The 24,532-nt window shown below is 46.4% G+C and overlaps 2 pseudogenes across 1 annotated transcript in view; both read right to left on the bottom strand.

Moving 5' to 3' along the window:
- LOC147636688 (mRNA-decapping enzyme-like protein) overlaps positions 1-24,029 on the bottom strand; it is an 81,501-nt pseudogene extending 57,472 nt beyond the window's left edge. Inside the window, exons 1-2 of the transcript XR_015266195.1 lie at positions 23,840-24,029; positions 23,534-23,729 (exon numbers count right to left, since the gene is read on the bottom strand). The product of XR_015266195.1 is annotated as an mRNA-decapping enzyme-like protein (transcript). The remainder of the gene's footprint in view (positions 1-23,533; positions 23,730-23,839) is intronic.
- Positions 15,797-18,773, bottom strand: LOC147636689 (uncharacterized; annotated as a pseudogene).
- Positions 24,030-24,532: the final 503 nt, after the last annotated feature.

A 24,532-nucleotide genomic window follows, 5' to 3' on the forward strand; every position in this document is an offset into this window, starting at 1 on the left:
ATGGAAACTTGGACTACTTGAACTTGGATTTGAACTTGGACATCAAGCTTGGATATGGAACATAGAGCTTAGACATGAAGCATGGAACTTACACATGCAACTTGGATATATAGCTTGGGCATGAAGTTTGGGAATGAAACATGGAACTTACAGATGGAACTTAGACATTGAACTTGGACTTGGACATGGATTTGGATTTGGATTTGGATTCATTGGACTTGGATTTGGATATTAGATTTGGTACTAGCCCAGTGGGAGCTACTTGTGGGTCATCCTCGTGGTGTGCTCGGCATTAGAGATCTCGTGCCTCGACATCGACATTGACTTGGATATCCTACATCGGCATATTTGTTTGTTTTGTATTCATTGATTGTATTGATCTTGCCCAGGGTGTCCGTGGATTGTTCCTGAATAAATTCCTAAAAGGGGGCGGGGCCTGTTCCCCGCTTAGTGTGGTGTATTGTGCAAGATCCCTATTCCCTTCTCTCTCTCCCCTCTCTCTCTATATCTTTATCGCTTGGACACATGGTTGAGTCTATCATTGCACGCCCCGTAGGGCTTACATGTAGGCTTTAATTAGGCAATTATTGCCTTGATTTTGGAAACCCCTAAATGTGGATATGTGCAAGAGCTGCAATTTTGATGCAGAAGGTAAAAAATCAAGAAAGCGATAACTTTTTGATGTATAGCTGCACGAATTTTACCATTTGATTTTTCTTGCAAGTGTCTAGCTGCTTTGTGCTTAGATGGGTGGTGGCTCTTGTTAGGTGACCGGTGCAACAAGACAGAGCTACAACAATTGGTGGCTGCTGTTGCTCAGGTGGAGATTAATCGAGGGCTACTACTGCTCAGGTGGAGACAGGTAACATAGGCAATACTAGTGGTTAGGCAGCCTGGAGGTGGCGAAGAGTGACACTAGTCTACTGAGCGGCAGGTTGTGCTCAAGTCAATGCAAATGGAGGCGAGGAGTGTGGCGCTGTAGACATGGCAACAGGTGGCAGGCGCAGTTGCACACAGAAGACGACGACAATAGTGGCGCGCGATAGCAGCTTCAACTCAAGGCTACGATGGACAGATGCAGAGTAGGGCAGCACAGAGTTGAGAAATGATGGATGACGAGCTAGTTTGGATGCTTCCCACTCTAATACCATTTGTTGATAACAATGAAGAGCAGAGACAGAAGACTAAGGTGGGTAAAGTTTCTTCATGTTGACTATGTAGAGAGAGAAGAGAGAGAGTGGTAGAGAGGATGATTGCACGACTCAATGATCACTGGATTAGATTGATGTGTATGCTTCACCAAATACAATGCTTTTATAGCCTAGAAGGCTCCTCTGGATGACATCATTGCTTATGTCAAACAGGTAAAAAATATCTAGATATTATTGAACCACCATAAGAGTGGGTTCACACAATACTAGCACACAGCCTTCTATGAGGTAGTTCACACATAAGAGTCCAAAATTCCCAATAATTGCATTATCTGAGTCAATCGTAGGGTAGGTGAGATGCTGAGGAGGATTATCAGAGGAGATCTCCAGTACCATCAGAATGAAGCAAGGATGCCCACTATCTCCCACTCTCTTTGGCCTCTCCATCGACAAGATTTCGGCCTACGTTGATAAGAGGGAGAGGGGGGGGGAGGAGACATACCACTATGCTGATGACATTGTGCTTATTGGAAATTCTCCAGAGGCATCTTGACACACTAAAAGACTTGTGTACAACGGGATCTCACACTAAACCTTGGTTATGGTCTTCAACCCATCCCCTCTTGTCACATCTCGACTAAGTTTCACCTACGTGGGCAGCCTAGTGGAGATTGCACACTCATGTGTACTTGGGAGTCACTTTGACCAAACCGGTCTTCTCGATGAGCCATGTTGCAGAGTGTACGCTTCTCTCGCTCGCATGGAGAGAGTGCTTCCAGGCCCATATCCAGGAGCTGGGAACCAAGATGTGGCTATTTGACACCTTGGTCACTCCGGCATTGATGTATGGAGCACCCTTTTGGGCACCCGATCTCACAGCGGCCAAATGGCCGAAGATAGAGATGCCCAAGGTCATGATGCTCTCCAGTACGATATGTAGCAAACCATCGGTCCCACATGATATTATCCTGGCAAAGTTTGTTGCAACACCCATGGCAGTAGAGGACAGCTCACATAATCAGTGCCATGGCCCTTTGGAGACTCCCAAGGCTCGCCCTATTGTCATCCCAACATCAACCACCAGATGGGCACAAGTCATAGTATAGTCGAGTATGCACTTGGTTCACGAGGTAAGGACTCAGGATGGATCACCTCCCGCCACTCCAACATGACCCGGACTCCCCATTCATCAGGCTATCTCAGGATGATAGGAGGACACAACCCGGTGATCAAATATGATTTATTGGGACTACACATCCAAGATACCTAGATCACAACACATGAGCCACTCACACAAACGGCAGTACTACATGGATACTTTCATGAGGCTAACAAAGGATGGTTTCATACTGAGGGCCAAATATCTTGACATGTACATGTAACATGCCATGTGGATTGCAGTGGGTCAATTGCGGGTGTCATCCCAACACCGGAGGATAAATACAGGAAGAGCCATGTTGATACCTCGTGAGGAGAGCATATGCAATATATGCCAAAGGGAGGTCGAGTCAGAGGAGATGCAAGGCAGCCTATATTATGAGATCCAAGGGAGGTTCCACTGTCTCTTCAAAGAGGGGTTTGGACCCTTATCCAGGACCATGTAACATGCCATGTGGATTGCAGTGGGTCAATTGCGGGTGTCATCCCAACACCGGAGGATAAATACAGGGAGAGCCATGTTGATACCTCGTGAGAAGAGCATATGCAATATATGCCAAAGGGAGGTCGAGTCAGAGGAGATGCAAGGCAGCCTATATTATGAGATCCAAGGGAGGTTCCACTGTCTGTCACATGCACTCTGCACTCAGTGCATGGTGACAAGATGGCTCATCATCAGAAGTGCAACAGTTGTACAGTTTTAGAACCCAATAGGATGATAATTGTCGTACGCTGTGACCCCATTGTATATCCTCAGTCCAAGATAAGTCAGGCACGAGCTACATAGGTCATTCCTCAGCCTTAGCGGGTCAGTCAGTCAGTCAAGTCCCTTAACCCACTTGGAGAGAATCATTCATGCATGTAGAGTCAGTAGAAGCCTTAGGGTTTGCATCAGAAAGCACTCTGCATCCTGCATAATATGCATTCATATGCCTGTGCATCATTTAGAACATCCCCGAAGCCTTAGGGAATTTACTGGGATTTATCTGGTATTTTTCCCATATTTATTAGTATTTATTTAGCATTATTTGCATTATTGGGCATTTATAAATATAAACTTTATTAAATGACCAACCTCCAGTTAGTATAAATAGGCTTGCCTAGAGCCTATTTTCTCATTCAGTCTTCATTGTGCTAAGAGCTCTCCTCCTCAGCCCTAGGAGCACCCCTTGCTTTCAGCCCTAGACTAATCCAGCCCTTGGAGCTCATAAGCTTGCTTCTCCAGCCCCTTGAGAAACCCTGGCTTCAGTCAGCCCTAGGCGCCTGCCTTCAGCATCCATTCAGCCCTGATTCAGCATCAATTCAGGCCCAGATTCAGCACACAATCCAGCCCAGTTCAACGCCAGCAGACCTGCGTTTTTCTGTCCAGCAGCAGAAGACCTCTGCGTTTCAGTCCAGCAGCTTCTCCACAGATCTGCGTTTCTGTCTACAGCAGTTTCCAGCCCTGAATCTGCAGTTTGCATCAGTCTCCAGCCTTCTGTGCATCATCCACACATGCAGCAGTCATCTGGTGAAGGTAACACAGCATTCATAAGTGTTTTCAGCATTCTAACATAGTGTAGAACAGTCCACCTTCTTCTTCTCTCAGCCTCAGGTGTGCAACCCTTCCTCATGCCCTTGGGAAGAGTGCATAGGCTCGAGATCAAGTCATCGAGGTGTTTCTACAGCAGTGTACAGATCAGCCACTCTCCGATCCTCCGAGATCTTGCGTTTGGCTTATCTACAGTCCACAGTCATTCTCTCTAAAGAAATAAAGCAAATACTATCTCGTTATCGGGATAGGGGGCCCTTCAGTGGGTAATTCGGGACCCAATCTGGTGTACAGTTCTCATATCTCTCTCTCTCTCATCTCTTTAAAGTTTGAAGTATTAAAGTGGATTGCTAAACTCACGAAACTCAGGATACAGAAGACGGTGTGAGCATTTGTGTGACAGGATCTTCCAATACAAAGACTTCCGCTGCATATCACATTGGTATCAGATTCAGATTGTCCACACACACCGTATCCTAGCGTGGGGGCATCCTTGGATGGTTAGATTGCGTTCTGGCACGACCACCGACTTCAGCATCATGTCTACAGGAGAGAGTACTCATCAGCTGGAAGACGTCTCCCCCGAAGGAGACTTTGTTCTTCCGCCTACAGCAGACACCATAGCTCTTCTTAGAGCTCAGAACCAGCTGCTCATGGAGCGTCTCCAACTCTTGGAGGCAGCAGCAGCACGTCCTTCTACACCTCCAGCAACACCCGACTACATCTCCCTCTTCTTTCAGATGGAACAACAAAGGAGAGAGGCCCGAAAAAGAAGAAAGACGAGACTATGAGGAAGCCCAACGCAGGATCGACGAAGACCGGCGTCAGGCTGAACTCACCGCTCGGGAACACCAACGTGAGCTTGATCGAGAACGTATGTTACTCGAACACCAACGGGAAAAGGAGGCCATACACTTGAGGTATCAGCAGCTCTCCTCAGTCTCCCCAGTCATAGGTGTCACCAGCCAGCAGCCCGCAGCAGCATCAACCACCATCATTCGCAGTCAACCAAATTTCAGTAAGTACGATGGTAAGTGTGATCATTCATCAGTTAATCAATTTGTTCATCAGTTTAATGCTCATTTTCCATTAGCTAGGATCACAGACCCACAAGACAAAGTCCACTTAGCGGCTCCCCATCTCACTGGTGAGGCAGTCACTTGGTGGCAGCATTGGTCTAGTATTCATACAGACCAGGCCACAGGTGTCACAGCCTTTGACTGGGACATCTTTGTCCATGACCTGAAGACCAGATTTCTCCCGCCCCAGTACATGACCGGTCTGAAAGACGAGTTCTATGGACTCAGACAGAACAGATCCCCAGTGCTTCAGTTTTCCGGTAAGGTTATTACTTTAGCACAGCAGTTAGGGTTATCTGAGCAGGCCAAGATGGAGCAATTCATTCGTGGATTGGACTCCAACATTCGGTTCACAGTTCGTAACTTTGAACCAAGTACATATGACCGGGCTCTGACTCTCGCTCAGAATGAAGAAATGAAGCTCAACGGGGGCAAGCCCAAGCAGACATCTCAGTCCAGTACCAAACCCCAACAGCAACAATCAGCTGCACACAGACAGGGAAAGGTAACGCATCTTCTAAAGATGCTAAGAAGGACAGCAGTAATAGCTCCAGTTCAGGAGGTAAGAAGGATAAAGAACCTAAGAAAACCCCTGATGAAAAGGCTAAAGCAGGCATTACTGGAGGTTATCTTCCTCCAGAGGAGCAAAGGAAGTACCAGTCAGAAAATAGATGTTTTTTCTGTCATATTATAGGGCATGGTAAGAAGGATTGCCACAAATGGCAAGAGGCACAAGCTGCCAAAGCTCCTTCTGCCACAGTTGCCACAGCCTCCCCAGCTCCTCCAACCCCGCCTACTACCTCAAATGCAGTTCAACTTTTACCTTCCATGCATCCTATGCCATCCATGGTATTTGATGCTAAGCAGGAGGGTGAGAGCGATGCTGCTCAGAAGAGCCTCATCCGAGCTTATGGCTCTGCCCAGGGCCGACAGTTTGTAGTCCTTTTCGATATGGGCAGTTCTGAAGACGCCATCTCTCCCCAGTTGGCTAATAAATTGAACTGCACTTTAGTCCCATATCATCTGGATGTGGACGGGTTTACACCTGGTCTTCGCACCCACATTTCCCAGAAGGCACAGCAGTTTGCCTTTGAAGTTCGGAAGGCCTCATTTCAACGAGATTTCATCGTCTCCCCTCTGTTAGGGTGTGACATGATCTTAGGAATTCAGTGGTTCCGTCAGTATGAGCCTATTCCCAATTGGGGGCAGGACACTTTTACTATTTGTAAAGGTTTTCCTGAGCCTGTCATGATTCGAGGGGATAGAAGCATTCTTGGCATCCCATTGATTTCACATCTCCAGGCCAGACGAGCTATCCGCAAGGGAGCAGAAGGAGCACTCCTTTATGTTCGTGCTCAAACAGCCATTCCCTCATTAGTAGCATCCATTACATCTTCAGTCCCTCAGTTAGCAGACCTCCTATCCAGACACCAGGACATTATGCTTAGGGACGATCTCCCGCCCAGTCTCCCACCCTCTCGCCTTGAGGACCATCACATTGATTTGGTCCCTGGATCAGATCCTCCTAGCAGGTTTCCCTATCGTCTTTCCAAGACTTTAGAGGGCGAGTTAGAAAAGCAGCTATCTGAGCTTCTCCGAGCCGGATTCATTCGGCCTTCTTCCTCCCCATTTGCTGCACCTATCCTATTTGTCCAAACGAAGGACAAGTCTGCACGCCTTTGTGTAGACTACAGGGCATTAAACAAACTCACTATCAAGAATAAGTTTCCTATGCCCAGGATAGAGTACATTTTGGAGCGTTTAGACGGTGCTAAGTTTTTCACTAAGATCAACCTCAAGAGTGGTTACCATCAGGTCCGCATTTTTGAAGCTGACATTCCAAAAACAGCTTTCAGGACAGAGCGTGGTCACTACGAGTTCGTAGTCATGCCTTTTGGGCTTACAAATGCACCCGCAACGTTCAATAAGATGATGTCTAGGATTTTCGTAGTCCACATTGGGAAGTGTGTTTTCATATTCCTTGATGACATACTAGTCTTCTCAGCCACTGTGGAGCAGCATGAGAAAGATGTGGAGAAAGTCTTGCAACTTTTGCGAGATAATCAGCTCTACATAAACGCCAAAAAGTCTATCTTTGGTGTTAAGAAAGTTCAGTATTTGGGCTACATCATCGGTTCCGATGGGATTAGACTGGACCCATCAAAGGTTCAGGAGATCTTAGATTGGGACATTCCTAAGACCGCCCAAGAAATCCGTTCATTCGTAGGTCTTTGTCAGGCCTATAGCACACATGTCCATCAGTTTTCCAACCTTGCAGCACCTCTTACCGACTTGCTCAAGGGGGTGAAGACTCGCAAGCAGAAAGTCTCAGTTACAGGTAAGGCACTTGATGCATTCCGTGCACTCCTGAATGCTGCCTCAGAAGCACCTGTATTAAAGTTAGCATCATGGGACGAACCTTTCGAGGTCATCACCGATGCCAGCAATGTAGCCATAGGTGCAGTCCTCCAGCAGGACAATAGACCCGTGGCATATTACAGCAGAAAGTTGGATGTCGCCGAAAAGAATTATTCGGTATATGACAAAGAGCTTTTGGGTGTGATCACAGCGCTCAAACATTGGAAGCCTTTTCTTTATGGACAGGCTTTCACAGTGAAAACAGACCACCAAGCACTTAAGTGGCTTCAGACTATGCCAAGTGCCCAGTGGAGTGATCGACAGGCCAGGTGGAGTCAAATCTTCCAACAGTTTGGAGGTATGATTGAATACATCCCTGGTAAGCATAACCCAGTAGCAGATGCTCTCAGTCGAAAGTCCAGCATCCAGGCAGTCCACGAAGCTACCATTCTCGAAATCACGGGGAAGGACTTGGATAGTATGAAAGACCAATATGTCGACTCCCCTGAGTTTGGTACTCAGTATAGTTTGGCCCTCACTTCTGAGCCTGGCCACTATTCAGTATAGAACGGTTGGTTGTTCTACAAGAACCGTCTCTGTGTTACTCGGGAAAAGCGTTCTGCTCTTCTCCACGATGCCCATGACTCCTTAGTTGGAGGACATAGGGGTATCAACAGTACCCTCGAGAAATTAGAACGGTCCTTTTATTGGCCAAAGATGAGGCGTGATGTCTATGCACATGTACAAGCCTGTAAGATTTGTCAAAAAGTCAAGGTTCCCCATACAAAGAAGGCAGGTTTACTTCAACCTTTGCCTATCCCCGACGGACCTTTCATCGACATATCTATGGACTTTGTAGGGCCTCTACCAGCATCCACTGGATCCCGTAACACTCAGTGTTTTACCATTGTGGATCGCTTTAGTAAGTTCTGCATGCTTATCCCATGCAAGCATACGGCCACAGCCGAGGACGTGGCCCGTTTGTTTCTCAAGCATTGGTATCCAATTTGTGGTTTGCCTAGCACCATAACATCAGACAGAGATTCCAAGTTTACCTTGCATTTCTGGAGGGCATTATTTGAAAACTTTGGAACTAAGTTGCAGTTGTCTAGTGCATTCCATCCCCAGCCAGATGGCCAGACAGAAATTTATAATCAGTTGGCCTTTGATGTCCTCAAGTCATATTGTCATGACCAGCAGTCCAAATGGGAGCACTATCTTCCGTTTTGGTCCAAGCTATCTTGAACGACACTCATTCATCCAGTGTCGGACGGACTCCATATGAAGCAGCCTTTGGTCGCCGTTTTTCTTCTCTTTTGACGAGAATGGTGTCTCCATCTTTAGAGGCTAATACAACCACGGAAGTATTTTCTGAGATTATTGAGTCAGTCAAGGACCGCTTGACCAAAGCTCAGGAAGCATATAGCAGACAGGCAAATAAGTCTAGACGAGATGTCCACTTCAAGGAAGGGGATTGGGTCTACTTGCGTATCATGAAGCAGAGATTGAAACAAGTGGGCAAACGTTGTCCCAAGCTTTCATTCCGTAGTTTTGGCCCTTTTCCAATAGTTAAGAAGATAAGTGATGTCTCAATGAAGTTAAAGTTGCCTGCTAGTTGGACAATGCATGATGTTTTCCATGTTTCTTGGCTAAAACCATATGTTGGTCCAGAAGTGTTTGATGTTTCAGATGAACAGCAGCCAGACGTGGTAGACGAGGCAGAAGTTATTGAGCCTGAACAGATCCTTCTTCATCGATGGAAGCATGGTTCCGGTCGACAGATTCGTCAGTTCTATACGAAGTTCCGAGATCGAGGCACCCACGAAGCCGTATGGCTCGACGAGGAGTTCTTCCAGGAGTATCCCCAGTTACTGGCGGACTACTTGGAAGCCATGAACCTGCCGCCAAGCTAATCAGGAGGGAATGTCACATGCACTCTACACTCAGTGCATGGTGACAAGATGGCTCATCATCAGAAGTGCAACAGTTGTACAGTTTTAGAACCCAATAGGATGATAATTGTCGTACGCCGTGACCCCATTGTATATCCTCAGTCCAGGATAAGTCAGGCACGAGCTACGTAGGTCATTCCTCAGCCTTAGCGGGTCAGTCAGTCAGTCAAGTCCCTTAACCCACTTGGAGAGAATCATTCATGCATGTAGAGTCAGTAGAAGCCTTAGGGTTTGCATCAGAAAGCCCTCTACATCCTGCATAATATGCATTCATATGCCTGTGCATCATTTAGAACATCCCCGAAGCCTTAGGGAATTTACTGGGATTTATCTGGTATTTTTTCCATATTTATTAGTATTTATTTAGCATTATTTGCATTATTGGGCATTTATAAATATAAACTTTATTAAATGACCAACCTCCAGTTAGTATAAATAGACTTGCCTAGAGCCTATTTTCTCATTCAGTCTTCATTGTGCTAAGAGCTCTCCTCCTCAGCCCTAGGAGCACCCCTTGCTTTCAGCCCTAGACTAATCCAGCCCTTGGAGCTCATAAGCTTGCTTCTCCAGCCCCTTGAGAAACCCTAGCTTCAGTCAGCCCTAGGCGCCTGCCTTCAGCATCCATTCAGCCCTGATTCAGCATCAATTCAGGCCCAGATTCAGCACACAATCCAGCCCAGTTCAACGCCAGCAGACCTGCGTTTTTCTGTCCAGCAGCAGAAGACCTCTGCGTTTCAGTCCAGCAGCTTCTCCACAGATCTGCGTTTCTGTCTACAGCAGTTTCCAGCCCTGAATCTGCAGTTTGCATCAGTATCCAGCCTTCTGTGCATCATCCACACATGCAGCAGTCATCTGGTGAAGGTAACACAGCATTCATAAGTGTTTTCAGCATTCTAACATAGTGTAGAACAGTCCACCTTCTTCTTCTCTCAGCCTCAGGTGTGCAGCCCTTCCTCATGCCCTTGGGAAGAGTGCATAGGCTCAAGATCAAGTCATCGAGGTGTTCTACAGCAGTGTACAGATCAGCCACTCTCCGATCCTCCGAGATCTTGCGTTTGGCTTATCTACAGTCCACAGTCATTCGCTCTAAAGAAATAAAGCAAATACTATCTCGTTATCGGGATAGGGGGCCCTTCAGTGGGTAATTCGGGACCCAATCTGGTGTTATAGTTCTCATATCTCTCTCTCTCATCTCTTTAAAGTTTGAAGTATTAAAGTGGATTGCTAAACTCACGAAACTCAGGATACAGAAGACGGTGTGAGCATTTGTGTGACAGGATCTTCCAATACAAAGACTTCCGCTGCATATCACACTGTCTCTTCAAAGAGGGGTTTGGACCCTTATCCAGGACCATGGATTATCCAGATCAACAGTGCCTAGGCCTCTTCCTACTAGAGCTTCACCGCGTAGAGACTCGCTGATTAGAGAGTCGAGACCTCATGGGAGACATCTAGTCCCCTCGTGAGGAGAGGATATGCACTATATGCCAGAGGGAGGTTTGAGTCATAGGAGCACTTTAAATGCAAGGCACCGTATATTATGAGATCCAAGGGAGGTTCCACTATCTCTTCAGAGAGGGGTTTGAACCCTTACCCAGGACCACGGATTATCCAAATCAGTGGTACCTAGGCCTCTTCCTACAGAATCCTACTAGAGCGTCACAGCCACAGAGACTCACTGATTAGAGAGTTGAGACCTAATGGGAGACATCCACCCCGGCCAAGGTGACCATCACTCAATTCTTCCGACCATGAGAGGACTCCACACCAGCCATGGATGGCATACCCACAGCCTCATCAAGCCACACATTCTCGAGTACCCGACCACCCGCCAAGCCCCACTTTGGTGTGACATTAGATCAGGCCATGGCACTACAATGAGCCCGTCATCCTAGATTCCCTAGACCTCGTCAGAAACACAAACATCAGCCCCAGCTTGCGGAGATCTTGGAGAAGCATGGAGCCACCTTCCAACGCCCAGTGGATCTGTAGAGCCTTCTCCAAGCTACCCCACTGCTTGATATCCATGATGGCTCCCTCCTCCTACCAGGGGGTTAGTGTTAGCAATCATCTCCTGTCTGTATATTTACACCACGGCCTCTGTTGTGGGTGTGCCCGCCCGATTTAGGTGTTTTCTCATTTTTCCCCTCTCCATATTTTTCCCTATTTTTACCAGGTGTGGGAGGCTGTTCTGTGCCTCCTCGCTGATCCAGACACTGGCCGACTGCTTGTCTGGGTGTCCTGGATGCTGGCCGACTACCCCTGCTGGTCCACGTCTCCATCTGTGTGCTGGCCGACTGGAGACATGAGCAGGTCATGAGCTTTTGCTCCTGTCGGCTATTTTTTGGGCTGGCCGACTGGCTCATAGGGGCCATATAAAATGGCCCCTTGCCCCCACACATTTTGTATTGGGTATTCCGGGTTTTTCTCTTGTGTATATAGTAGAGTTACACGCCTCTCTCTCTCTCTCTCCCTCTCTATTGCTGTGTTTTTTCTACACTGCACTTGCTCTTGTGTTTTCAGATTTTGTCTTCATCTCCGCTGCATATTCTGACATGGTATCAGAACTCTAGGCTCTTGATAAATCTTGGGAATTGTGTGAGCAAGAGGGGGGCTGTTTTGTTGCTGATTGGAGTACTGTTTTGGACCGTTCGGGAAGAGGGAGAAGCAAGAGGAAGGCGGGCTGATTTGCTGGACAACCACTTGCAGGTTTAAGTTCTTCTTTTTTCCCACCCACCCACCCTTTTCAGTTACACCCCCGCAATGGCAGATTTACTTGAGATGGCTGAGAAGCATGTGAAGATCCCGACACTCCCCACGTTCCCAGTGCACCGTCAGTTGGACGGGAACAACTACGGCATATGGAAGGTAATGATGGAATCTGTTTTGGAGTCTTACAACCTTGCTGATTTCATTGTTGTTGGGGTTCCACGGCCGGAGTTAGAGGAAGGGGAGTTACCCTCAATTCAAAAGAAACGCGAGGCACAAGCACAATTGTGGTATCGTGTCAATGCCAAGGTCCGTTCTTTCATTTTCCTCAATTGCACACCGCAGGTGATCAATCATATCAAGCATATGACGCGGCTAGAGGTATATGGCAGCATTTGGCCTCTCTATAACAGGCTATCGCCCATGAAGAGGATTTCCTTGGAAGTACAGATGCAGGTGATGAATCCTGCAAAGTCATCGACGATGCGAGAGCACATCAACAAGTTGCAGGCTCTTCAGCAGGAAGTTCTCCATGCTGGGAAAGAGATATCATCAGAGGATATGGCCATCACGTTGCCGTCGCATTTACCCTCTCAGTACTCAGCATTTTCCTCTTCTTTGATTACCAGTGGGGGCAGGCTCAGCACCATCACATGGGAGGAGCTTGTGCCCATGGTCTTGGACCAGGAGGAAAGATTCACCAACCCTCCACAAGGCAGAGGTTCGAAGGCCTTAACTGGCCAACGGTCGAAAGGCCGTAACAACAAGGGCAAAGGGAAGGCTTCATCGAAGAAGTCTTCTGAGAAGATGTCCGACGCAGACCGCGAGAAACTGAAGACCGAGAGGACCTGTAATGATTGTGGCGAGAAAAACCACTATTGGAGGCAGTGTCCCAAGCGGAGCACCGAGAAGGGTGCCAAATCCTCAGCAACAACCGTGAAGACTCTAGCTTTTTTGCACATGGAGGTTATGGACACCTGTGTTTCATTTTCCTCGTGCAGGGAGGTGGTTGGAGGACTCTCCGCTACGGATACTCGGGAGTGGATTCTAGACAATGGTGCTTCTAGGCACATGACTCCTTCCCGTTCAGATTTACAGGATCTCTATAGGTATTCTCGTCACATTCTTACTGGGGATACATCCACTATCCCAGTTCACAGTGAGGGCAGGTTGGAGATAGTTCCCGATGGCAGAGGGGGGAAGCATTCCTCCCAGGTGTTGTATGTTCCATCACTTGGTTTTCATCTGTTGTCAGTGCATCAGGTTTGCAAGACTGGCATACGTGGCATGTGAGAGCTTATGACCGTAGTAATCACAACCTTAGTCTAACTAAACTGCACTTAATGATGTTTAAGAGATAGACAAATAGGTGTCAATGCAATGCAGCTATATTAGATGAATGAATGTGGTTACAATGAGATCCAAATGGATCTATACTGCTGAATATGCTGCCTATATGCTGAATATGCTGAAGGAACTGCTGTCCACTATCTTTCCCTTGTCTCCTGGGAAGGAAACGCTGAAGGGAGGCTTTGGAACAGATGCTGAATGCTGACCTGATGATGAAACGCAGATGCGTTTGCAGATCTGAGGGCTGAATTGAATGCGTTTGCTGAAGATGATGCTGATGATGATGCGTTTGCTGATTATGCTGCTCCCAATGCTTCCTGGAGGAGATGCGTTGGAGAACACACTGCTGAATGCTTCTATGATGAACTTGGAATGCTGAATGCTGAGATGATAGGCTGAAAACGCATGATGATCCAGATGAGGATGTGCTTGAATGGCTGAATGGGAAGGCGCCTGAATATATATGGGTGAGAGAGCTGGTCGGCCAGCATTAATGCAGTCGGCCAGTACTGTAAGACTCATATCTCCCATAAAATACCAATAATGCTAGTCGGCTGCCTCATAAATGCCTATAAAATTGCATAAATGCCTGAATAATGCCTGATAAAATCCTGATGATGCTAATGATGCTAAATGATGCCATGTCACTGTACACCTGACTGGTGTGCACGTGACAATACAGGTGGAGTTTGATGAGCATTTTGTTGCTCTCCGAGACAAAGCAACAGGCCAGGTAGTTTGGGAAGGCGGAGTGGAGAATGGAGTTTACAAACTTTCAGCACTCTCTCTCCCAAGTCCTCAGTTTTGTGATGAGTGGCAGTCTGGTAATGGCCACTTAAGTGTGGATACGCTGCAGGTGCAGGCTTTCCCGGACCAGTTGGTGGATGGCTTGCCAGATGATGGCAGCAGTTGGCAGGAACTTTCCAGTACAGATGTTGGTAGTTCTTGTGTTCGTCAATCAGAGGAAACTTTACAGTAACCTATGCTCTGATGTCTCATAGCATTCGGGACAAAGAAATTCATGTAGTTAAGAGAGTTCTTTCCACGGGGACCTATTGGAAAGCCAGGCAGGTGACAATTGATTACTTGCAAAAGGAGGTGGATGTTGCACATTCTCCACGCTTTGTGGTTCCGGATTCAGAGGGGATTGGTTATAGGTTTCCGAAGACCTTGAGTGGTCTTCAGTAGGTTTCCAAGACTTGGCATCCCACCGTAATAGGTGTTGATCCTTGTGAGCAGTATGATGTCTCTTTGACTCGGAAGCAAAATGGTTCATTGATTTGGTTGCTGGATACCAAATTGGACAAGGCTGTTGAGCTCATGTTTGCAGAGGACTCTTTGGGAGACGGGATTGCATATCTTGTGGTTTCTGCAGCATGCGAAGGATCTTGGACTCTTTAACACACGAGGGGGATTGATGGATGGAGTCAGACTCCACGGATGGAGTGACTCGGATTGGGGAGGAGAGCCAGACACGAGGACCTTGTCATCAGGCTACAGTTTTTCCCTTGGCTCAGGAGCAGTTTTATGGAGCAGTAAGAGGCAGCCATCTATTGCCTTGTCGTCGACAGAGACAGAGTACCGGGCTGCTTGTGGTGCTGCTTACGAGGTGGTACGGTTGCAGAGGTTACTTGGCAGGATTGGGTTTCCACTAGAGGAACCCATTGTCATCCAGAGGCATTTTGTTCGTGAAAAGATCCTTGCTAATGACATCTTGCTAGAGTGCTGTTCGACGGAGGACAGTGCGGTGGACCTCTTCACGAAGTCTCCATCTCAGGCTTTGTCCGGCAGCACTCCAGCTCCCTGGGGTTGGTTTCACATCCAGGAGCTGAGAGGGGGTCTTAGCAGTCATCTCCTAGCTGTATATTTACACCAGGGCCTCTGTTGTGGGTGTGCCCGCCCGATTTAGGTGTTTTCTCCTTCTTCCCCACTCGCCATATTTTTTCCCTATTTTTACCAGGTGTGGAAGGCTGTTCTGTGGCTCTTGGCTGATCCAGACACTGGCCGACTGCTGGTCTAGGTGTCCTGGATGCTGGCCGACTGCCCCTGCTGGTCCACGTCTCCATCTGTGTGCTGGCCGACTGGAGACATGAGCAGGTCGTCAGCTTTTTGCTCCTGTCGGCTGTTTTTTGGGCTAGCCGACTGGCTCATAGGGGCCCTATAAAATGGCCCCTTGCCCCCACACATGTTGTATTGGGTATTCCGGGTTTTTCTCTTGTGTATATAGTAGAGTTCTCTCTCTCCCTCTCTATTGCTGTGTTTTTTCTGCAGTGCACTTGCTCGTGTTTTCAGATTTTGTCTTCATCTCCGCTGCATATTCTGACAGTTAGCTCCATAGGCTGTATGATGATGATGATCCCATTTAGTATCATATGGCTTGGATTTGACATTCCCAGCTCATAGCTCTAGTCTTTGTATTCTTTTGTACCATGATGAGATTGCATGGACACTATTGTATCACTTTTGATCTCATAGACCCATTGGATCTTTTGAATAACTCTCTCTCTCTCTCTCTCTCTCTCTCTCTCTCTCTCTCTCTCTCTCTCTCAGCAAATGGCTTTATGTATTAGTCAAAAACCAGGTTACATAGATTCATCATCAAGTAAGAATGACAAAGCCCCCACATAAGATAAGCACCACTTCTCATGTATAAAAGTAAAGCAGGCCCTTATAAAAGTTACTATAAACACAATGGCATTTGAACTTCATGGAGACTCTGGACTAATCACAGCAGCACCGCGATCTCTGTATCAGTCACGGCAGCAGTGGCGTCGACCATCCAGATCCAAACAGTCCAAAAGTCAGACACAGCAGCAGCAGCAACTTCATATCTTAAAAGTATACTAGGGTCACACCTGTCCCAGCAACATCAGCATTCTTATAACTCTCTGGGGCTTATGAGCCAGCCAACACAGCATCCCCCAATCTGCCACTGAGCCCTGGGCTTCTCTATGACCCAATAACCAGATCAATGAAACCATCACCATTCTTCCTAAAGGCTAAAACTCTCTGCGGTCCATGGGGAGGTCCTAGCAGCATTCATCCTTACAGATCTGACCCAGCAAAAGCAGCATCCAGAGACATGAGGTAATAACAACTACAGGTTCCAACCATAGTTACCAGGGGACGGGGACGGGGACGGCTAAAGGTAGGGAACGGGGACGGGGGGTGGGGACGGCACTCAAAATTGTTAATTTTAGAGGAGTAAAGAATCAAGATTAATCAATCAATAACAACAAGCTTTCTAACTCCAAAAGTTATTAATCATGATACACATTACATTTAAAATTAAATTACGCTACGAGGTGCAAGAGTCAAGAGTCAAGACTTACAAAGTCGGAAAAGAAAGACTTTAAAGTTGATAACATTAAATAGATATACTCAAAAGATGTTGGGGCCTAGGCGATACAAAATATAAGTCACTCGCTCTCCTACTCTGCGCTCCCAATAAGAGAGGTGCTAGCCTCATGATCATGAGTGCGTGAAGTGTGGATGGGGGTTGTGTCATCCGATGAAGGCTCATGATGAGAACCATCTGTCCCACCCTCCTGTGCAATAGTTGTAGCTGCCTCCTCTTGTTCCATCTCCCACTGTGTAAAAGTATCGGCATTGCATCTTACACTCTTGCCAAGCATGCGCAAGTTTGCACTAATGAAGACAAGATCATTAGCTCTTTCCACCCCAAGCCGATTTCTTTTCTTTGATGAAATGTGACTGTAGGAGGACCATAATTGCTCTAGGCAAGAAGAGCTAACGGACTGGCTCAAGATCCGGATCGCCAACTGTTGTAGCTCTGGTCCATCTGATCCGAAGTCCTCCCACCACCAACCTTGAATCTGTCCTGCTGCGCATCTGCACATCCATATGAGCCTTGAAATGCCCTGTAATTATTGAGCTAGTCTCTAATTTTGCGCCTGATTTCTGCATCCGGCGTGAGGCGATCCAAGATGAGTCTCCAACCGTTGCTCACCTCTTTATCACCCTCCTGCCCTTTTCCCTGAAATTCTGGGTCCACCATAAAAGCAACTGCATGTAAAGGAGAGGAATATGAGCTCCATCTCGCCACACAAAGCGAGTGGATCTCCTCATATCTATCTACGTCTGGCTCAAGCTTCTCAAGACTCTCTATCATCTGGTCCATGGCTTCATATACTTTGCCGATGCATGGCTGCATAGCATCAACAATCCTGAGCAAGTGGACAATGGGATGCACCATGGCGTCAGTGCGCTTGAGGTCCTCCCAAAAATCAGCATCGTCGACCTTTTTCTTGCATGAAATCCCTACCTGTGTACGTGCAAAAGATGAGGAGAAAACTCATCACTGATGAATAGTTGCCGCACGGCACCCTGACAATCCTTCAAGCGATGCAACATAAGAAAGTTGTATGCAAAGCGAGTGTCCGAGTACTTGAGAAGGACCTTTGTGGACCTCTTCCCAAACTCGGATCGAAGGTATGTGTGATTGTTGATGAAGGTCACAATTGCACATGCATCATCAATCACCGATTCAATCCATGACAATTTCCCAATATCTTTCAAAAGATTATTGAGACAATGTGCCATGCAAAAAGAGACGGTGATTTGAGGATACATACTCTCAAGAATAGCTCTCGCTGCCCTATTTGCCGCCTCACCATCCGTGACGAAACCGATCAAACATTCGGGGCCGATAATCTCGACAGCACTACTCCACTCAGCAGCAAGTACATCCGCACTCTTTCCCGTCCCTGAAGCATCATGTGAGGAGACAAAGTACATCTCCCCCCGTGAGTATGCCACAAGGCCATGGATAGACCTTTTTCCCGTGTCACTCCATCCGTCTGCAATCAAAGAGACTCCATTGCGAGCCCATTGTCTCTTTGTGTTTGCCGCCGCTTGCTCAATAAGGCGTTCCTCCTTGTCAAGCATAGTGGTCCGCAAAGTTTCGGAGGATGGAGGTGTGTAGTGAGGACCGTACTCGCCAATCTTCTTCACCATCGTTTTGAAGTAGTCGGACCTATTTATCATTTCAAAAAAAAAGAGGGTAAGTAATTAGAATGGCAAAATGGTGACCCGTGAATCGTGACTCGTGAGACATGATGATGAAATCATGTGAGTGAAATACGTACGGTGCCACACGAAAAGCAAAGTGTCGTGAAAAAAGAAACGGGCCACCACGGCATCAACCTCCTCCTTCTTTTTGGGATCCCAACTCCCCTCAAGAGTACTTTGCCGACGAGAGAGAGAGGGTGGACTAGGTTGCGGCATTGAGAAGGCGGCTTGTGTGAAGCCTCGAGTAGTGCCACGAGGAGGACGTGATAGAGGGGTAGATGAAGATGCACCACCACCTGATGTAGAACCTGATGTTTGGGTTGGAGTGACATAAGTGTTGGGATCCACTCCACGCACCCTTTGGCTTGCACTCAAAGCTTGATGGGCGGCAAGCTTTGCAAGAAGCTCCTTTCTTATCTCCGGTGTGACCCGCTCACAAAATTTCACCTCATGACCGGGCTCGTGCAACAAATGGGCCCTCACCCTATTGGCCCCACCCACACGCTTATATGGGCAAAGCTTGCATGTCCATGGACGTGCACCCCCCGCATGAGTAGGAGGCTCGAAGTTGACCTCATCCCACCATGACCACCCATCCGTTCTACTCCTACCGCCCGCACGAGAAGAGGATGCCATGAATAGTTAGTAACTAAGTTAGTAGTAGTCTAGTAGAAGAGGATGGAGAGAGCTTAGAGGGTAGAGTAGGAGAAGAAGTAGAGGGAAGATTGAAGTAGTCTAGTAGGAGAGGGTGGAGAGGAAGGTGGTGGAGTAGGAGAGGGTGGAGAGGAAGGTGGTGGAGTAGGAGAGGGAGATAGTGGAGAGGAAAGCTTGAGTAGGAGAGGGAGATGGTGGAGAGGAACCAGCTCTCTCTCTCTCTCTCTCTCTCTCTCTCTCAAACTCTCAAACGGCCAGCCGCCAACGGCTAGTAGCCGTTGCATGAAAAAAAAACGGCTGGAATTTGTAGCCGTTGTAGAATTTGTAGCCGTTGTTGCAGGCGTCCCCCTGTCCCCAGCTGACAACGTCCCCCCGTCCCCCCGGGCGGGGACGCCCGTCCGTTCCGTCCCCCAGGCCGTCCCGTCGCCGTTACGCAAATGCCGTTAGTCGGGACGGCGTTCCCACGTCCCACGTGGGCGTCCCCCTGTCACTATGGTTCCAACAGTCACTGTATTCAAGGTCCATGCAGGCAGCATCAAACACTTCATATGAGGGGTGCCCAGATCAGCAGGCTAATACACACACATCTGTTTATCTACATGCTTGAGTATTATTGCAAGATTCTCTATGTCACAATAGAAACAGGCTCATAGGTCCAAGAAGTCACCTGCACAAACTTTGCAATATTAATCTTGACTACATTAATCACTTCTTTGCACCCTTTGGGTATTGCCTCTCCAAAAATCAGGGCATTCCTAGAGATCCAGACCTCCCACAAACAAGTGAACATATGCGCTGGAAAAGGCAACTGCTCTCATCAGCTGGCCCCATCTTTTTCCCCACAAGCCAGTGAGACCAGGATATGTATACTTCAAAAAGGCTTGGGTTTTGGCCCTTGAGTTGTCCTGCTATTAGACCATTCTCTCTCTAGTAATGTACTGATCAATGCACATGGCAGAGCAATGATCAGTATGGTAAACAGCCTTTGCATGCTAGTAATGAATGGTACATGTCTTTTCCCACACACAAGGGTCCCAACATGCTTTCCTGCTAGTGGAGGATCGAGTATGATAGACTATGTTCTGGTCTCCCTAGATGCTATACATCTTATGGTGGATTATATGATTGGCCCCAAATACCCAGAGTCGCCGGACCATACTCCTCTCTATTTCAAAGTGAACATTTCAGGCATGACAAAAATGGAAACATTCACCGCAGCAGATTGGTCTTTCAATATGGACAATAAAAAGAGAAAGGAATATGCTGAAACCATTGACAAATCACTCAAAATCACACACAAGCTGAGTTGGACTGATGTAAAAGAAGCTATACTATCAGCGGCACACTCACTATTGGGCAAAAAGAGTAAGAAGAGATGCATCAAAGGGCTGCCACACAATAAATGGTTCGATGAAGAATGTAAGGAAGCCAGGCTGAAGCTTAAACAAATGCAAAATGGTGATGAACGTAGGGAAGCTGAAAGGCATTTTCACACACTCACCCGTAAAAAAAGGAGGAAATACCTGTTGGATAAAGAGTGGGAGGATGCAACTGAATTTGCCAAAAATCCAAGAGGTACATGGAGAGGCACCAAAGGGAAGAAAACTGATATAATGGGAGATTTCACTGAGGATGAAATGCTCCAATATGTCAAAAAATTGTATACACACCCGCATGCTCCACCCATGGTCACAACCACAGTCCACCTCCATGATGAGGCATTTTTCTCATTAGAAGATGTGAAGGAAGGTTTAAAGAAAATGGCTAATGGAAAGGCCGCTGATACACTACACCTCAATGCTGAGCTAATCAAATGGACAGAAGAGAACACACAAAAATGTATTGCCCGCCTATTGAATGATGCAATTGTTAATTGTTTTCCGCCAGATTGGCAAGAGAACTGGATTAAACCTATATATAAAGGAGGAGATCGAAACCAGCTTACCAACTATAGAACCATAATGGTTGGATCCACTATGGCGAAGCTATTTAGCACAATAGTTGAGAGCAAACTCAGTTTGTGGACAGAAATGCACAAAAAAAAGCGCCATTGGACAAGCTGGTTTCCGAAAAGACCACAATACTGCGGATCATCTGGTCACAATACGAGTTCTCATGGAGGAGAGCCGCTTGCAAGGAAAGCCCCTCTTCTGTTGCTTTATAGACTTCAAGAAAGCATTTGACACAGTGCCAAGAAATAGTTTGTGGGAGAGAATGGTACACTTAGGGGTGCCAAACGACGTGAGAGTGGCTGTAAATAAATTGTATGAGAAGGTGGTGTGTCAACTTAAAGCCACAAATGGGATGTCGTCCATTTTCCACAGCAACTGTTAAACAGGGCTGCCCGCTGTCACCAACATTGTTTGGTTTATGCATTGAGAGGCTGGAAGAGATGATCAAGCAAACAGCATCTGCTGAACAGATTTAAGGCCCCAAACTCTTGGAAAACACAATATTACTGCTATTATATGCAGATGATGTAGTGTTCTTCTCATACACAGCAGAAAACATGCAGCGAATGATGCACACGCTTCAAAATTTCTGCAAGGAAAGTGGTCTAGCAGTAAATGTTGACAAAACCAAAATAATGGTAGTGAAAACACTGCAGCCTACCAAAGCTCCAGATATTATGTACAATGGTCAGCAAATTGAAATGGTGCACTCATTTAAATATTTAGGAGTTGATATTCCAGCAAACCACAGATGGAATCAGTGCATACAAAGAAGGATTGATGCTGGATGGGAAATATTACCGCTTTGAGAATGATTGCAGCAACAATAACATTCAGGAGATGGCACATCAGACGTATCTTATTTGATGCTTATGTCGTACAAACTGTGCTATACGGAGTAGAGGTATGGGGTGGAAGTATCTCACCATCAACATGGAATGACATTGAGAAGATGCAAAAGGCGTTCCTCACACCTAGGAGTCAAAACCACTACACCTTACTCTATATTAATGCTTGAAACACGCAGCAGACCCATCGAGCTTCGAGCACTCCAAAGGGTTTTCAAGTACATAAAGAAGGTCAAGTCCATGCAGATGGGGAGACTACCGAAGAAAGCTTTGCTAGCAAGTAAAAGACCTCAGAAAACAAACAAAAGCAAGATGCTATCTTCAGGATGGATGCATGACATCAACGGCTGGTTTCAAAGATGGGAGGTAGACTCCTATCTAAATGCAGCATCAGATGAAGTAGATGAGAAGGCATTTCATCAAGCACTATTGGAAGCACTCCACTGTAAATGGCAATCATCAGAAAAAAGGGCTAAATTTGAATATTATGGCTCACACATCAACCCAAACTATTGGGTCACATACTCAAGTGAAGAAGACAATGCTCAGAAATACATAAGCATGCCTATTCCCGCCAATGCAAGGAGAGGTCTTGCACTTATCCGGACTAGGTCACACACACTCGAGATTGAAAAACGAGCATGGAGCAATATCCCAAAAGAGAAAAGACTATGCAAAGTATGCACTTTGGGAGCAGTGGAGACGGAGGAACATGTCCTTTTAACATGCCCACAATATGACCACATAAGAAAGGACTTTAGTACCATTCTAGAAGGATATCATGACTTGGTGGATCTGCTCACACATGCCAAGCTTGCTGCTGTAGGCATTTATATCACCAAGATTCTTAAACATCATGGCTACCTTACAGCACAATGCGACCATACGACAAGCTCCATATCACTCCCATGAAGGGAGAAGGCTTTGTATTTCCCTCCAATGAAGGGAGGAGGCTTTGTTTTTTTTGTTTCTTACAGCTTTGTAATAATTTCGTGGAGGTCCCATGGGCCGTTTATCGGCTCCCAGAGGACGATAATACATTCTTCTTCTTCTTCTTCTCTCTCTCTCTCTATATATATATACACACACACACACACTTTTCAAAAAGGCTTGGGTTTTGGCCCTTGAGTTGTCCTGCTATTAGACCTCTCTCTCTCTCTCTCTCTCTCTCTCTCTCTCTCTCTCTCTCTCTATATATATATATATATATATACACACACAAACACAACACACACACACACACACATATACAAGAATAGATCCTTACAGATATAGATGGACTCATTCAAAGGCTAAGGCACCTACAACGATTGAGCCACCAAATCTCCCCACAAAGATGGTTTCTATATGGATCGTTTATTGCATATTACATGTATTGGAATTGCTATTGATCAGATCAGAGTCCAATCACAACGCTTGCACTGCGAATTTTGAGCGTCACTCAAGTTTATATCAATACACTGATCAGCAGTGTTTGGATCTCTTTGTTCCCAAAATAAGAAGGCATAGAAGAGGGCTGGGGAGCATTATAATGGAGTGACAGGGAACAGATAAGATATCCAAGGCCCAACACCAGATGATCTGAAACACACACAGAGACCGGTAGACACGCGGATGCACTCCCAGTTACGGACAACCAAGACCGAATGAATCAAATAAACAGTCACGCAGTAGGAAAACCTAACATATCTTATGCAGAAGAGAAAAACCCTAATGTCTGTTTGCAAAACCTAGTAAAGCAAAAGAAAAATTCGACTCACCCATTGGCATTTGTCCACATCGAATTCGTAGAGAGTGACATGCCCGGCAGTGATGAGAATCTCTTCAACATGGTGATCCATCCGCTGCAAGACCGTGAGGTTGAGCTCCGAAGTGCTCTGCTGGTTGATCAGTCGCCCATTTTGCGCCATTTCTGAGCTTCTCTGCATCTCTGCTAACCGTATCAGGCCCGAAACCCTAATTTAAGAAAACCGTAGCCGATGCTCCTTAAAAGCTTGGGCAACCCACCTCTCACTCCCTCTCGCTTCACTTCACATGTAAAATCCACATCCAAAAAAAAAACTCACATGTATATCACCCGCGCATTGCTGCGGCAGATCAAGGTTCCAGAAAAGAACTATTCCCTCTCTACAACCATCTCTCTCTCACACGCATGCACATGCACATGACCCTCTCCCTCTCTCTCTCACGTACACTCTCAAATGTTGGAACTCTCTTTCTCTCACATGCACACATATACACATCCGCTCTCTCTCTCTCTCTCACACACACACATACACACCCCCCCTCTCTCTTCTTACACTCTCCCACACATAGAAGCGCGCGCTCTCTCTCTCTCACTCACTTATGCATACATACACTCACACTCTCTCTCTCTCACGCACACATACACATATGTAAATATATAGTATATACAATATTATGTTTTAGATACATAGCCACATATACTTATACATATATACATGTATTTAAAAATATAAATACAAACATCGATATAATTTAATTAATTTTGATTAAATTTTAATGTGCGGAGATGGGTGATGAGCTATGGTAGATATATCATACACACATAGAAACACATGCACACACACACACACACATATATACATATACATACATACATACATATGTATGTATGTATAAATGTAAATAAAAATACACACATATACATGTATGTTTTTTATTTAATTTATATTTTTGTTTATATTTTATTAAAAGCTACTTTTAATTCTCTCTCTCGCTCTCTTTCTCTCTCTTTT

This window comes from Cibotium barometz, chromosome 7 (assembly GCF_041138505.1).
Source record: "Cibotium barometz isolate CiBa-2024 chromosome 7, ASM4113850v1, whole genome shotgun sequence".
Lineage (NCBI taxonomy): Eukaryota > Viridiplantae > Streptophyta > Polypodiopsida > Cyatheales > Cibotiaceae > Cibotium > Cibotium barometz.